Below are 12896 nucleotides of genomic sequence, written 5' to 3' on the forward strand. Positions count from 1 at the left end.
TTACGATCCTGTGAAAACCGGGTACGAACCGTCGGACGGAGCATATTCTCAGTCCGACGAGTACCCGGTCGTCAAAATTTACAAACATGGAATTACGATTCGCACGGGAACACCATTTCCGTACGAATCGTAAAAAACCCCGACCGAACAAAATAAACCTACAAATGCGATCCGGGAAAGCGCCGACCTGACGTCGGGACGCTCGCAGCCTGCCATTCACGAACCAGGAATTACGATTCGCACCGACGTCATCCCGCACGGTGAATATTTTCCGGCTGCCAAAAACTGCCGGGAAAGCAGGACGACGCGAACAAGGACTACCAGTACGCGACAGACAGACAGGACGACGCAAACAAGGAGGACCTGTATGCGACGAACAGACAGGACGACGCGAACAAGGAGTACCAGTACGCGACGGACAGACAGGACGACGCGATCAAGGAGGACCAGTACGCGACGGACAGACAGGACGACGCGAACAAGGAGGACCCGTACACGACGGACAGACATGGACCCGAACCTACGTGTCATCCCGGCCCTCATAGCAGTCGACCTCCTCTACAGGTTCGGACGCAGATGCCGCAGAAGGTCAGAACAACTAAGGGAGGGGGGAAAGTGGGGTGGGGTGGGGGTGGCAGGACCAGGGCAGGCCACAAACCCCCCACCAAAGTCACACAGCACACATGCCCTGGACATACCTGACTCCCATGCCCTGGTCACTACGAGGGGGTGGGGGCGTGTCCAGCTAAGCCAGCGACCGCCACAACGGAAGTCCGTCACGACGCGAACCGGCAACACAACCAGCCAGGTACGTCCCGTACCCACGCCTGAAGAGCGTGGGTACGAGTCGTACCGCGCCCACACCCTCGTCACCCCAACAATGGCGGGACGGCTCGTACCCACGTGGCAAAGGCCTGGGTACGGCCCGCACAAGCATCACATAGCGTGGGGACGGATATGTACGGACCCTACCCCCACCCCGTATGCATGGAGCGTACCCCCACCCCAACAGTGTAAGTACGACCCGTACCCCCACCCGTGTACGTATGGAGCGTACCCCCACCCCAACAGTGTAAGTACGACCAGTACCCACACCCGCGTACGTATGGAGCGTACCCCCACCCCAACAGTGTAAGTACGACCCGTACCCACACCCGCGTACGTATGGAGCGTACCCCCACCCCAACAGTGTAAGTACGACACGTACCCCCACCCGCGTACGTATGGAGCGTACCCCCACCCCAACAGTGTAAGTACGACCCGTACCCCCACCCGCGTATGTATGGAGCGTACCCCCACCCCAACAGTGTAAGTACGACCCGTACCCACACCCGCGTACGTATGGAGCGTACCCCCACCCCAACAGTGTAAGTACGACACGTACCCCCACCCGCGTACGTATGGAGCGTACCCCCACCCCAACAGTGTAAGTACGACACGTACCCCCACCTCGAATGCATGGAGCGTACCCACATCCGTGTATGTCATGAGCGTACATTTTGTGAAATTGGAGAGGTGGGTGCAGAGTCCTCCCAGCAGTGCCCTGAGACAGGAGGGGTGGGTGCAGAGTCCTCCCAGCAGTGCCCAGACACAGGAGGGGTGGGGGCCTATCACTCCCAGCAGTGCCCAGACACAGGAGGGGTGTGCGCAGAGTCCTCCCAGCAGTGCCCAGAGGCAGGAGGGGTGTGTGCAGAGTCCTCCCAGCAGTGCCCAGACACAGGAGGGGTGTGTGCAGAGTCCTCCCAGCAGTGCCCAGAGGCAGGAGGGGTGGGTGCAGAGTCCTCCCAGCAGTGCCCTGAGACAGGAGGGGTGGGGGCCTATCACTCCCAGCAGTGCCCTGAGACAGGAGGGGTGGGTGCCTATCACTCCCAGCAGTGCCCTGAGACAGTAGGGGTGGGGGCCTATCACTCCCAGCAGTGCCCAGAGACACGAGGGGTGGGTGCCTATCACTCCCAGCAGTGCCCTGAGACAGTAGGGGTGGGGGCCTATCACTCCCAGCAGTGCCCAGAGACAGGAGGGGTGTGTGCAGAGTCCTCCCAGCAGTGCCCAGAGGCAGGAGGGGTGTGTGCAGAGTCCTCCCAGCAGTGCCCAGAGGCAGGAGGGGTGTGTGCAGAGTCCTCCCAGCAGTGCCCAGACACAGGAGGGGTGTGTGCAGAGTCCTCCCAGCAGTGCCCAGAGACAGGAGGGGTGGGTGCAGAGTCCTCCCAGCAGTGCCCTGAGACAGTAGGGGTGGGGGCCTATCACTCCCAGCAGTGCCCAGAGACAGGAGGGGTGTGTGCAGAGTCCTCCCAGCAGTGCCCAGAGGCAGGAGGGGTGTGTGCAGAGTCCTCCCAGCAGTGCCCAGAGGCAGGAGGGGTGTGTGCAGAGTCCTCCCAGCAGTGCCCAGACACAGGAGGGGTGTGTGCAGAGTCCTCCTAGCAGTGCCCAGAGGCAGGAGGGGTGTGTGCAGAGTCCTCCCAGCAGTGCCCAGACACAGGAGGGGTGTGTGCAGAGTCCTCCCAGCAGTGCCCTGAGACAGGAGGGGTGGGTGCAGAGTCCTCCCAGCAGTGCCCTGAAACAGGAGGGGTGGGTGCCTATCACTCCCAGCAGTGCCCATGGAACGCAAAGGGTGGAGTAGTCACAGATACCATGCCCACAAATGTCAGTCAGGTGCACAAAGACCCTGCAGTACATGTACCACATGTGTGCGAGGCTGGGAGTATACGCATGCATAGCGCAGAAAAGAAAACATGTACACATGAAGTCATGTCAATAGGCCACATACACAAGTACAATGACTACCAAGGATGCCACGAATGATGCAGGTGGAGACATCGCTCAGCATGCATGTTCAAAGGTGAAGGACTACGTCACACACCCAGCTAATGGACACACAGCTCTGTGCCAAAGTCAGGGGACACCCTGCAGGGAAGAAGTCAGGGTACACAGAGGAAGGAATACACCTTGGGACAATTGCAACATGCAGCAACTGCTTACATGAATGGAGAAAGGTAGCTAACACCGTGTGATGGCACACAGATCCCAGGGTCCCCCCTATGAGCAGCACGCTACTACATTTCCCACACACCCAACACATGACCAACACCCACAACCATGTAGCAGCCCCACCAACAGCAATGCCAGCAATGCAGGAGTGTTCCAAGGGCAAAAAATAAATAGCTTTATTCAGCATGACCAAAAAACTAGTATGACGTAAGTCCAAGATTAACAAAGGCCATAGGGCAGTCCAGGAGTCCCAGCTGGATGGGGGACACAGTGGGATGCGTGTCCCCTAGCTTGCCTGCACAGTTACAATCCGTTGTCTTCCACAGGGGTGAGGGCATCATGTGGGGGGTAAGAAACAGGCACCGCAGGGACAGGAGGGTGAAGGGTAGGCGTTGTGGGTGCAGGGATGGAGGACTCCACCACAGGGGGTGGGGCAGGGCCAAAGGCGGAGGCCAGGATCTCGCTGCACACCTTAGCAAGGTCCTCCAGGGACTCCCCTGCACCCGAAGGAACCACAGGCCCCAAGGAGGGGGGGGGGTCAGAGGGATGGGTCGCAGCGCCACTGGGGGAGGGTGTGGACAGGGGGGGGGGGGACTCAACCACCCTGACCGAGGACTTCCTTGACCGCTTGCGTGGTGGCGTCACTGTGGGGCTCAGGGACAGAGCGGCCATGAAGGAGTCTTTGGGGGAGATGTGGCCAGGAGAGCTGAGGGGAGGGGATTTGGAGGGAGTGGATTGGGTGGAATGCGGACTCCCACTCTGGCTGCGTGTCACACGTTTGCCCCCCGACCCAGTGGGTGTGCCTACTGCACCCTGTGTGTGCATGTCAGGAGGTGTGCGGCGGACCTTCCCTGCTGGTGTGGTGCCTGTGTCTGTTGTGGTGGGTGCATGCTTACGTCTGGGTGTATGTGGGACAGGCATGGGAGTGGGAATTGTGGAAGGAGCAGGGGTAGGGGGTGGGACGTAGCACTGCAGGAGACCCACTGCTGCAGTCAGTGTGGAGTCTATGGACCTCAGCAAGTTGCGTTGGTCAGCCTGCGATGAATGAATGCCCTCCAAGTATGCCTCCATGTTGTTGAGGACCTGGCTGTGGCCATGGAGGACATTAAGGATCGCAGTCTGACCAATCTGCAACTGCCGTTGGATGTCCACAGACTCAGCATTGGCGGCAGCAGTGGAGACAGGGGCAGGGGGTGCGGTGCCTGGCAGGAAGGAGACATGTGGTGACCGGGCACGTTGGGAAGGGACACGAGCACGTGGGAGGCGGCTGATGCCAATGGAGGGGGCGGTGCCAGATGTCGGGCTGCTGTCAGATGGTGGTGCAGCCACCGCCCACTCGGAGAGATCATCCTCGGACCCGTCAGCTTCATACTCTGTTGTGCCAGTCGACAGGTCCCCGGGTTCACTCTCCTCCGCCTCAGTCCCACTCGAAGTGCCATCCCCGATGTCACCGCTGGCACTGGTGCTCGGTCCCTCCGCGCCGTTTGTGTCCATGTCTCCCTCCGTGTCCCCCGACGATGCTGTGGGCAGGGTGAAGAGACAGAAATTAATCATACACCTGTATACATATGTCACATGAGTCAAATCTACGTAGGTTACAGTGCATAGCCTGAAACAAAGGATGAGTTACAACTACAAAACAAGGTACATACGTAGGCCCTGCAAGACACAGTTGTGTGACCCACCATGCCATGGAAAAACTATGGAGAGCATGACACAATACCAAATGAGATGACATGGTATTCTGACTGAGGAGCAAGGCCCTGGGGACAATACAGCACTGCATCTGCACCACACAGCGTGGCAGGAAATTGGGATGAGCAGGGACCAAAGCCAGGAACTAGAGGCACATGCAGCATAGGTAATACTGAGAACATGCCCACCCTGACTGGCACGCTGCACCTTGAGTGTATGTCCAGACAAACATCACACACTGGCCAGTCCGAGCAAGGAGATGACAGTTCTTGACATGTAGGCCATGCCCGCCCCACCCACCCCCTACATGAGACAAATCTGTGGAGACACAGGAAGCACTTACATCTCTTAGTCTGGGTGAAATACACATGGGATGCAACAATTCAAGATTGCACACCAAATACCCAAGGTGCGCCTGTCCTAATAATAATCTACAAACGGGCATCATCAGATGATTGCAACAAGACACACAGGCAATGGCCACCGTGAGTATGTACTTTGAAAATCAGGTCAGGCTGGACAGTGGACACTTGTAATACATCTCACGTCAAGAAACATGGTGCCAGGGGACAATGGCACAGAGCACAACCTATGCTGTAGACACAGAGATTGTCGACATACTCGGATTACACACATGATACCTAGGAAAAGATGCCCCTGGGGACAGTAGTGGCCACACAACTCCATTACCCTGAATGGGAATGACTGCAACACACGCTAACATCCCTGCACTATGCCTAACGCACACTCATGCACATCATGTCACAGGCCACCACATGGGACATGCCTGCTGGAAGGCCTGGCACTCGAGAGATTAACTCCCATGTCTGGACTCAGCATTAGTGCCAACTGACATGGAACCCACAAGTCCAGAACTGGACAGGGCACAGGCAAGGTCACAAAACCTGTTACACACCACCCCCACACATGATGCTACAGGCATTGTACACTTGGAGAAGGTGTCAGGCTACATAACCTTGTGATGGAGTGACTACACACAGACCAGGGAACACATTGCAAGGAGGGGAAGGGAGGCAGGAGAGCACTGCAATACTGTGGGGAACAGGATCTGCACAGCACCATAAACCCTGGAAGTGTATCCATGGAACAGTGCACTTACAAATGCTGGTGAAAAACAACAAACACACATATGTACCTACCCCCTTCCGGCTGCTGCATGTCCTGTAGACGCCTGTCCAAGTCAGGAAAGACCACCGCCAGCACACGTTTCTGGATGTGGGAGAGACGGCGGCGCCCGCGGTTCTTGTGGCTCTCAGGTGAGTCCCCCAGCAGGACCCGTGCGATCCTCCGCGTCCAGCACCGGATATCCTGCCAGCGTTTCCTCACCTGGGACAGGTGCCGCCTCCGACCATCCGCACTCCTCACGGCGCTGACGGCGTCCAGCCATATCTGCTCCTTGGCAGAGGCGTCTACCTGTGAGGATGAACAAGTGACACTACATCAATACACCTTGCACATGTCACAGGGACACAGATTAGAACACATTTGCTGTTTACAACAAGGCATAGTGTGCATCCAACGCATTGCAACTTTGTCATAGGGACATGATCCTGTGGGGGAAGGCCAAAAGCAGTACGTGCCATTGAAAGGACACAGGTGGAATGAGGGCAACTACACAATCAATGAGCCAGGCTCACACTGTGCATCACACCCACCCCTCCTGTCTCAGGGCACTGCTGGGAGGACTCTGCACCCACCCCTCCTGTCTCAGGGCACTGCTGGGAGTGATAGGCCCCCACCCCTACTGTCTCAGGGCACTGCTGGGAGGACTCTGCACCCACCCCTCCTGTCTCGGGGCACTGCTGGGAGGACTCTGCACCCACCCCTCCTGTCTCAGGGCACTGCTGGGAGTGATAGGCCCCCACCCCTCCTGTCTCAGGGCACTGCTGGGAGTGATAGGCCCCCACCCCTCCTGTCTCAGGGCACTGCTGGGAGGACTCTTCACACATCCCTCCTGTCTCAGGGCACTGCTGTGAGTGATAGGCCACCACCCCTCCTGTCTCAGGGCACTGCTGGGAGTGATAGGCACCCACCCCTCCTGTCTCAGGGCACTGCTGGGAGTGATAGGCACCCACCCCTCCTGTCTCAGGGCACTGCTGGGAGTGATAGGCCCCCACCCCTCCTGTCTCAGGGCACTGCTGGGAGGACTCTGCACCCACCCCTCCTGTCTCAGGGCACTGCTGGGAGTGATAGGCCCCCACCCCTCCTGTCTCAGGGCACTGCTGGGAGACATCAGGCATTCCCCCCCTGGGACCCCCCCTACAGTACATAGCATGTGTGTCACACCTGGACACAATGGCAGAAGTCACAGTCACTAAAAAGGGACACAGTCTGTGCCAGTGGACACTGCACTCACCTGATAACCTGGTCGCCCATACAGCATGGGGTACCGTGGGATGATCACATCCACCAAAGCCATGTTCTCCTCCAGGGTGAATGGCTGTGACCTCTCCACAGCCCTTGACATGGTTCCAGGGAATCAGTAGCAGCAGCTGGGACGTGGAATACAAAGATGTGCAGGCAAGTGCTCCCTCATGGGACCTGGCTGCCTTATATCTGCCTTGCTGGCCCGTCTCATGCACAGGAGTACAGAGTGATTGGTCACTCACATTTGCATCCTATGTTTCCTCCAATCCCTTCAAACCTAGCAGTCTGTGGGTTCTCTATCGGTTTTATTCTCCTGCATGATGTCAGCCCCACAAACACATTGCAACAAAGTAGATTAATTCCAACTGACTTCTGCTGTGCACCTTCAAGAACAAATTCAAAATTTGAACTTGGTCTCCATGACAACCAGCATGCATGTAGGCCTTAATACTTGTCCCTCATGTGTCCCCTATGTAATTTGGAGCTTCACACACAGGTACGGTGTGTTCCGGGGCCCTAGGGCACCCCAAATGCATTGCAACGGCCCGTACACGCGTGCCTACGTTCACTATCACTATGGGTGTCCTCGCGTATGCGTACACATAGTGATAGTGAGCGTACAGGCGTGTGTACGGCCCATACCACTACGAGTACGCATACGCGAGGACACCCATAGTGATAGGGAGCGTACAGGCGTGTGTACGGCCCGTACCACTACGAGTACGCATACGTGAGGACACCCATAGTGATAGGGAGCGTACAGGCGTGTGTACGGCCCGTACCACTACGAGTACGCATACGCGAGGACACCCATAGTGATAGGGAGCGTACAGGCGTGTGTACGGCCCGTACCACTACGAGTACGCATACGCGAGGACACCCATAGTGATAGGGAGCGTACAGGCGTGTGTACGGCCCGTACCACTACGAGTACGCATACGCGAGGACACCCATAGTGATAGGGAACGTACAGGCGTGCGTACGGCCCTACCACTATGGGTGTTCTTGCGTATGCGTACTCGTAGTGGTACGGGCTGTACACATGCCTGTACGCTCCCTACCACTATGGGTGTTCTTGCGTATGCGTACTCGTAGTGGTACGGGCCGTACACATGCCTGTACGCTCGCCATCACGATGGGTACACATACGGCAGCACTCCCATAGTGATATGGGAACGTACACAGGCCCTCTTAGCAGCAGTACGGCGGTTTTCACACATCACAGTGGTGACAGGCGCCACACAGGTAAGGATAGGGCGGACATACTTGTCCATGGATGGACATACTTGTCCATGGATGGACATACTTGTCCATGAATGGACATCAAGGCATCGTCTGTGCATTACTACATGTGTGGGGCACAGGTGTGACGGGCTGTGATGTGGAACATTACTCCTGAGTCGAGAAGGCACCAGATGTATGATGAGATGTGTACAGATGTACTGTGTGACGGTGCAATGTGTGCCAGGCATGCCCTTGACTCCTTTGACATGTGTGCATGTCGTACTGCACACTTGGGGTGAGCGTCACTGGCATGGCACGGACACCAACACACAGAAGTGTCCCCTGATGCCCGGTACAGGGGTTGCCACACCTGACTTGTCACTACCCACGGTGCACAATGTGACTATGTCATGTATGTGTGGGGGCTTCCCATCAGGTTGATGTTGGAGCACCCTCAAAAGCTGCAGCTGTTGAGGAAAAGTAGGTCGCACACCGCTCGTCACACCAGCAAGTTGCCCCAAAGGACTGTGGGAAATGTAGTGGCGACGGCGGGTACGCCTATGCCACACAAAGTAAATAGAACAGTATGTGTATGCGTTAGCCATCCCTGGACACGTGTTTCGAGGTAGTTGCCTCTCGTCAGCAGGGAGCAGGTCAGTGTAAAGGGGTGCCGCGTGGACTGCCAAATGTAATTAAAAGCAGGTCAAGTACCTCTCCTGGCGCGCAGGTGCAGACTCAAGGCTCGTCAGCCCGTTGGCTTAAGGAAGCCGTTTAAATTGAGGAAAAGTAGGTCGCACACCGCTCGTCACACCAGCAAGTTGCCCCAAAGGACTGTGGGAAATGTAGTGGCGACGGCGGGTACGCCTATGCCACACAAAGTAAATAGAACAGTATGTGTATGCGTTAGCCATCCCTGGACACGTGTTTCGAGGTAGTTGCCTCTCGTCAGCAGGGAGCAGGTCAGTGTAAAGGGGTGCCGCGTGGACTGCCAAATGTAATTAAAAGCAGGTCAAGTACCTCTCCTGGCGCGCAGGTGCAGACTCAAGGCTCGTCAGCCCGTTGGCTTAAGGAAGCCGTTTAAATTGAGGAAAAGTAGGTCGCACACCGCTCGTCACACCAGCAAGTTGCCCCAAAGGACTGTGGGAAATGTAGTGGCGACGGCGGGTACGCCTATGCCACACAAAGTAAATAGAACAGTATGTGTATGCGTTAGCCATCCCTGGACACGTGTTTCGAGGTAGTTGCCTCTCGTCAGCAGGGAGCAGGTCAGTGTAAAGGGGTGCCGCGTGGACTGCCAAATGTAATTAAAAGCAGGTCAAGTACCTCTCCTGGCACGCAGGTGCAGACTCAAGGCTCGTCAGCCCGTTGGCTTAAGGAAGCCGTTTAAATTGAGGAAAAGTAGGTCGCACACCGCTCGTCACACCAGCAAGTTGCCCCAAAGGACTGTGGGAAATGTAGTGGCGACGGCGGGTACGCCTATGCCACACAAAGTAAATAGAACAGTATGTGTATGCGTTAGCCATCCCTGGACACGTGTTTCGAGGTAGTTGCCTCTCGTCAGCAGGGAGCAGGTCAGTGTAAAGGGGTGCCGCGTGGACTGCCAAATGTAATTAAAAGCAGGTCAAGTACCTCTCCTGGCGCGCAGGTGCAGACTCAAGGCTCGTCAGCCCGTTGGCTTAAGGAAGCCGTTTAAATTGAGGAAAAGTAGGTCGCACACCGCTCGTCACACCAGCAAGCTGCCCCAAAGGACTGTGGGAAATGTAGTGGCGACGGCGGGTACGCCTATGCCACACAAAGTAAATAGAACAGTATGTGTATGCGTTAGCCATCCCTGGACACGTGTTTCGAGGTAGTTGCCTCTCGTCAGCAGGGAGCAGGTCAGTGTAAAGGGGTGCCGCGTGGACTGCCAAATGTAATTAAAAGCAGGTCAAGTACCTCTCCTGGCGCGCAGGTGCAGACTCAAGGCTCGTCAGCCCGTTGGCTTAAGGAAGCCGTTTAAATTGAGGAAAAGTAGGTCGCACACCGCTCGTCACACCAGCAAGTTGCCCCAAAGGACTGTGGGAAATGTAGTGGCGACGGCGGGTACGCCTATGCCACACAAAGTAAATAGAACAGTATGTGTATGCGTTAGCCATCCCTGGACACGTGTTTCGAGGTAGTTGCCTATCGTCAGCAGGGAGCAGGTCAGTGTAAAGGGGTGCCGCGTGGACTGCCAAATGTAATTAAAAGCAGGTCAAGTACCTCTCCTGGCGCGCAGGTGCAGACTCAAGGCTCGTCAGCCCGTTGGCTTAAGGAAGCCGTTTAAATTGAGGAAAAGTAGGTCGCACACCGCTCGTCACACCAACAAGTTGCCCCAAAGGACTGTGGGAAATGTAGTGGCGACGGCGGGTACGCCTATGCCACACAAAGTAAATAGAACAGTATGTGTATGCGTTAGCCATCCCTGGACACGTGTTTCGAGGTAGTTGCCTCTCGTCAGCAGGGAGCAGGTCAGTGTAAAGGGGTGCCGCGTGGACTGCCAAATGTAATTAAAAGCAGGTCAAGTACCTCTCCTGGCGCGCAGGTGCAGACTCAAGGCTCGTCAGCCCGTTGGCTTAAGGAAGCCGTTTAAATTGAGGAAAAGTAGGTCGCACACCGCTCGTCACACCAGCAAGTTGCCCCAAAGGACTGTGGGAAATGTAGTGGCGACGGCGGGTACGCCTATGCCACACAAAGTAAATAGAACAGTATGTGTATGCGTTAGCCATCCCTGGACACGTGTTTCGAGGTAGTTGCCTCTCGTCAGCAGGGAGCAGGTCAGTGTAAAGGGGTGCCGCGTGGACTGCCAAATGTAATTAAAAGCAGGTCAAGTACCTCTCCTGGCGCGCAGGTGCAGACTCAAGGCTCGTCAGCCCGTTGGCTTAAGGAAGCCGTTTAAATTGAGGAAAAGTAGGTCGCACACCGCTCGTCACACCAGCAAGTTGCCCCAAAGGACTGTGGGAAATGTAGTGGCGACGGCGGGTACGCCTATGCCACACAAAGTAAATAGAACAGTATGTGTATGCGTTAGCCATCCCTGGACACGTGTTTCGAGGTAGTTGCCTCTCGTCAGCAGGGAGCAGGTCAGTGTAAAGGGGTGCCGCGTGGACTGCCAAATGTAATTAAAAGCAGGTCAAGTACCTCTCCTGGCGCGCAGGTGCAGACTCAAGGCTCGTCAGCCCGTTGGCTTAAGGAAGCCGTTTAAATTGAGGAAAAGTAGGTCGCACACCGCTCGTCACACCAGCAAGTTGCCCCAAAGGACTGTGGGAAATGTAGTGGCGACGGCGGGTACGCCTATGCCACACAAAGTAAATAGAACAGTATGTGTATGCGTTAGCCATCCCTGGACACGTGTTTCGAGGTAGTTGCCTCTCGTCAGCAGGGAGCAGGTCAGTGTAAAGGGGTGCCGCGTGGACTGCCAAATGTAATTAAAAGCAGGTCAAGTACCTCTCCTGGCGCGCAGGTGCAGACTCAAGGCTCGTCAGCCCGTTGGCTTAAGGAAGCCGTTTAAATTGAGGAAAAGTAGGTCGCACACCGCTCGTCACACCAGCAAGTTGCCCCAAAGGACTGTGGGAAATGTAGTGGCGACGGCGGGTACGCCTATGCCACACAAAGTAAATAGAACAGTATGTGTATGCGTTAGCCATCCCTGGAAAAAAGCTGCAGCTGTTGCAGCAACCAACATGTGTCTGTGTGTAGATTGACATTGCACACTGTTCCGCACACCATGCCACATGTGGTATCGGATGTGAGGTGCACATGTATGCATGGGACACGGAGTAGCGTGACAAGGACATGTCTGCATCCTCACAATGAATGTGTGGTGAGTCATGACATGTGCACCTTCATGGCAAGGTGTGTGGCCTGTCCTAGTGTAATGTCATGTGACCTGTGGCTCTAGTGTTCCGCTACCAGTCTCTGCAATCGGCATCCTACTTCTGCTGATGTGTGGGCGTATGTCACTCCTGTCTTGCGTCTGGCTGCTCACTTGCACTGGGACACAGCTATTCCCATGGCATGGCATGGGGAGGTTCTCAATCTCCGTGTGTAGCTGGGTCTTGGTAGGAGTGTCACCTTGCATCCATACGTGTCCTGGGCATGTAGCACATACCTGACTCCCTATGTAGCATATGTGTATTGACAGATTAACATGTGCTCAGTACATATGAATTGTTGTCGTAGTGCACTCACTCTTCCTTGTCACTTCCAAATTACTGCAGAGCGCCGCCTCTTGCCCGACCAATTCCGGACTTGGCTGCCATGCGGGAGAATGACAGCATCCGGTGCTACCGCTTCCCCCAACCGTTGATTCTGGAGTTGACGGCGAGACTGGCACCACACCTGCAACCGCGGCACAGGTATCCTACGGCACTGACACCCCAGCTGAAGGTAATGGCTGCCCTACATTTTCTTGCCACGGGTACCTTTCAATATACCCTAGCTCATGTTGGTGGCATGTCCCAGAGCATGTTCTGCCGTGTGCTGCATGATTTCTTAGAGGCCATGTTGATTCACCTGGATGACTTCATCAAGTTCCCAACCCCTGAACAGTTGACTGCGGTCAAGCGTGGATTCTATGCCCTGGG

Source organism: Triturus cristatus, chromosome 1_1 (assembly GCF_964204655.1).
Source record: "Triturus cristatus chromosome 1_1, aTriCri1.1, whole genome shotgun sequence".
Lineage (NCBI taxonomy): Eukaryota > Metazoa > Chordata > Amphibia > Caudata > Salamandridae > Triturus > Triturus cristatus.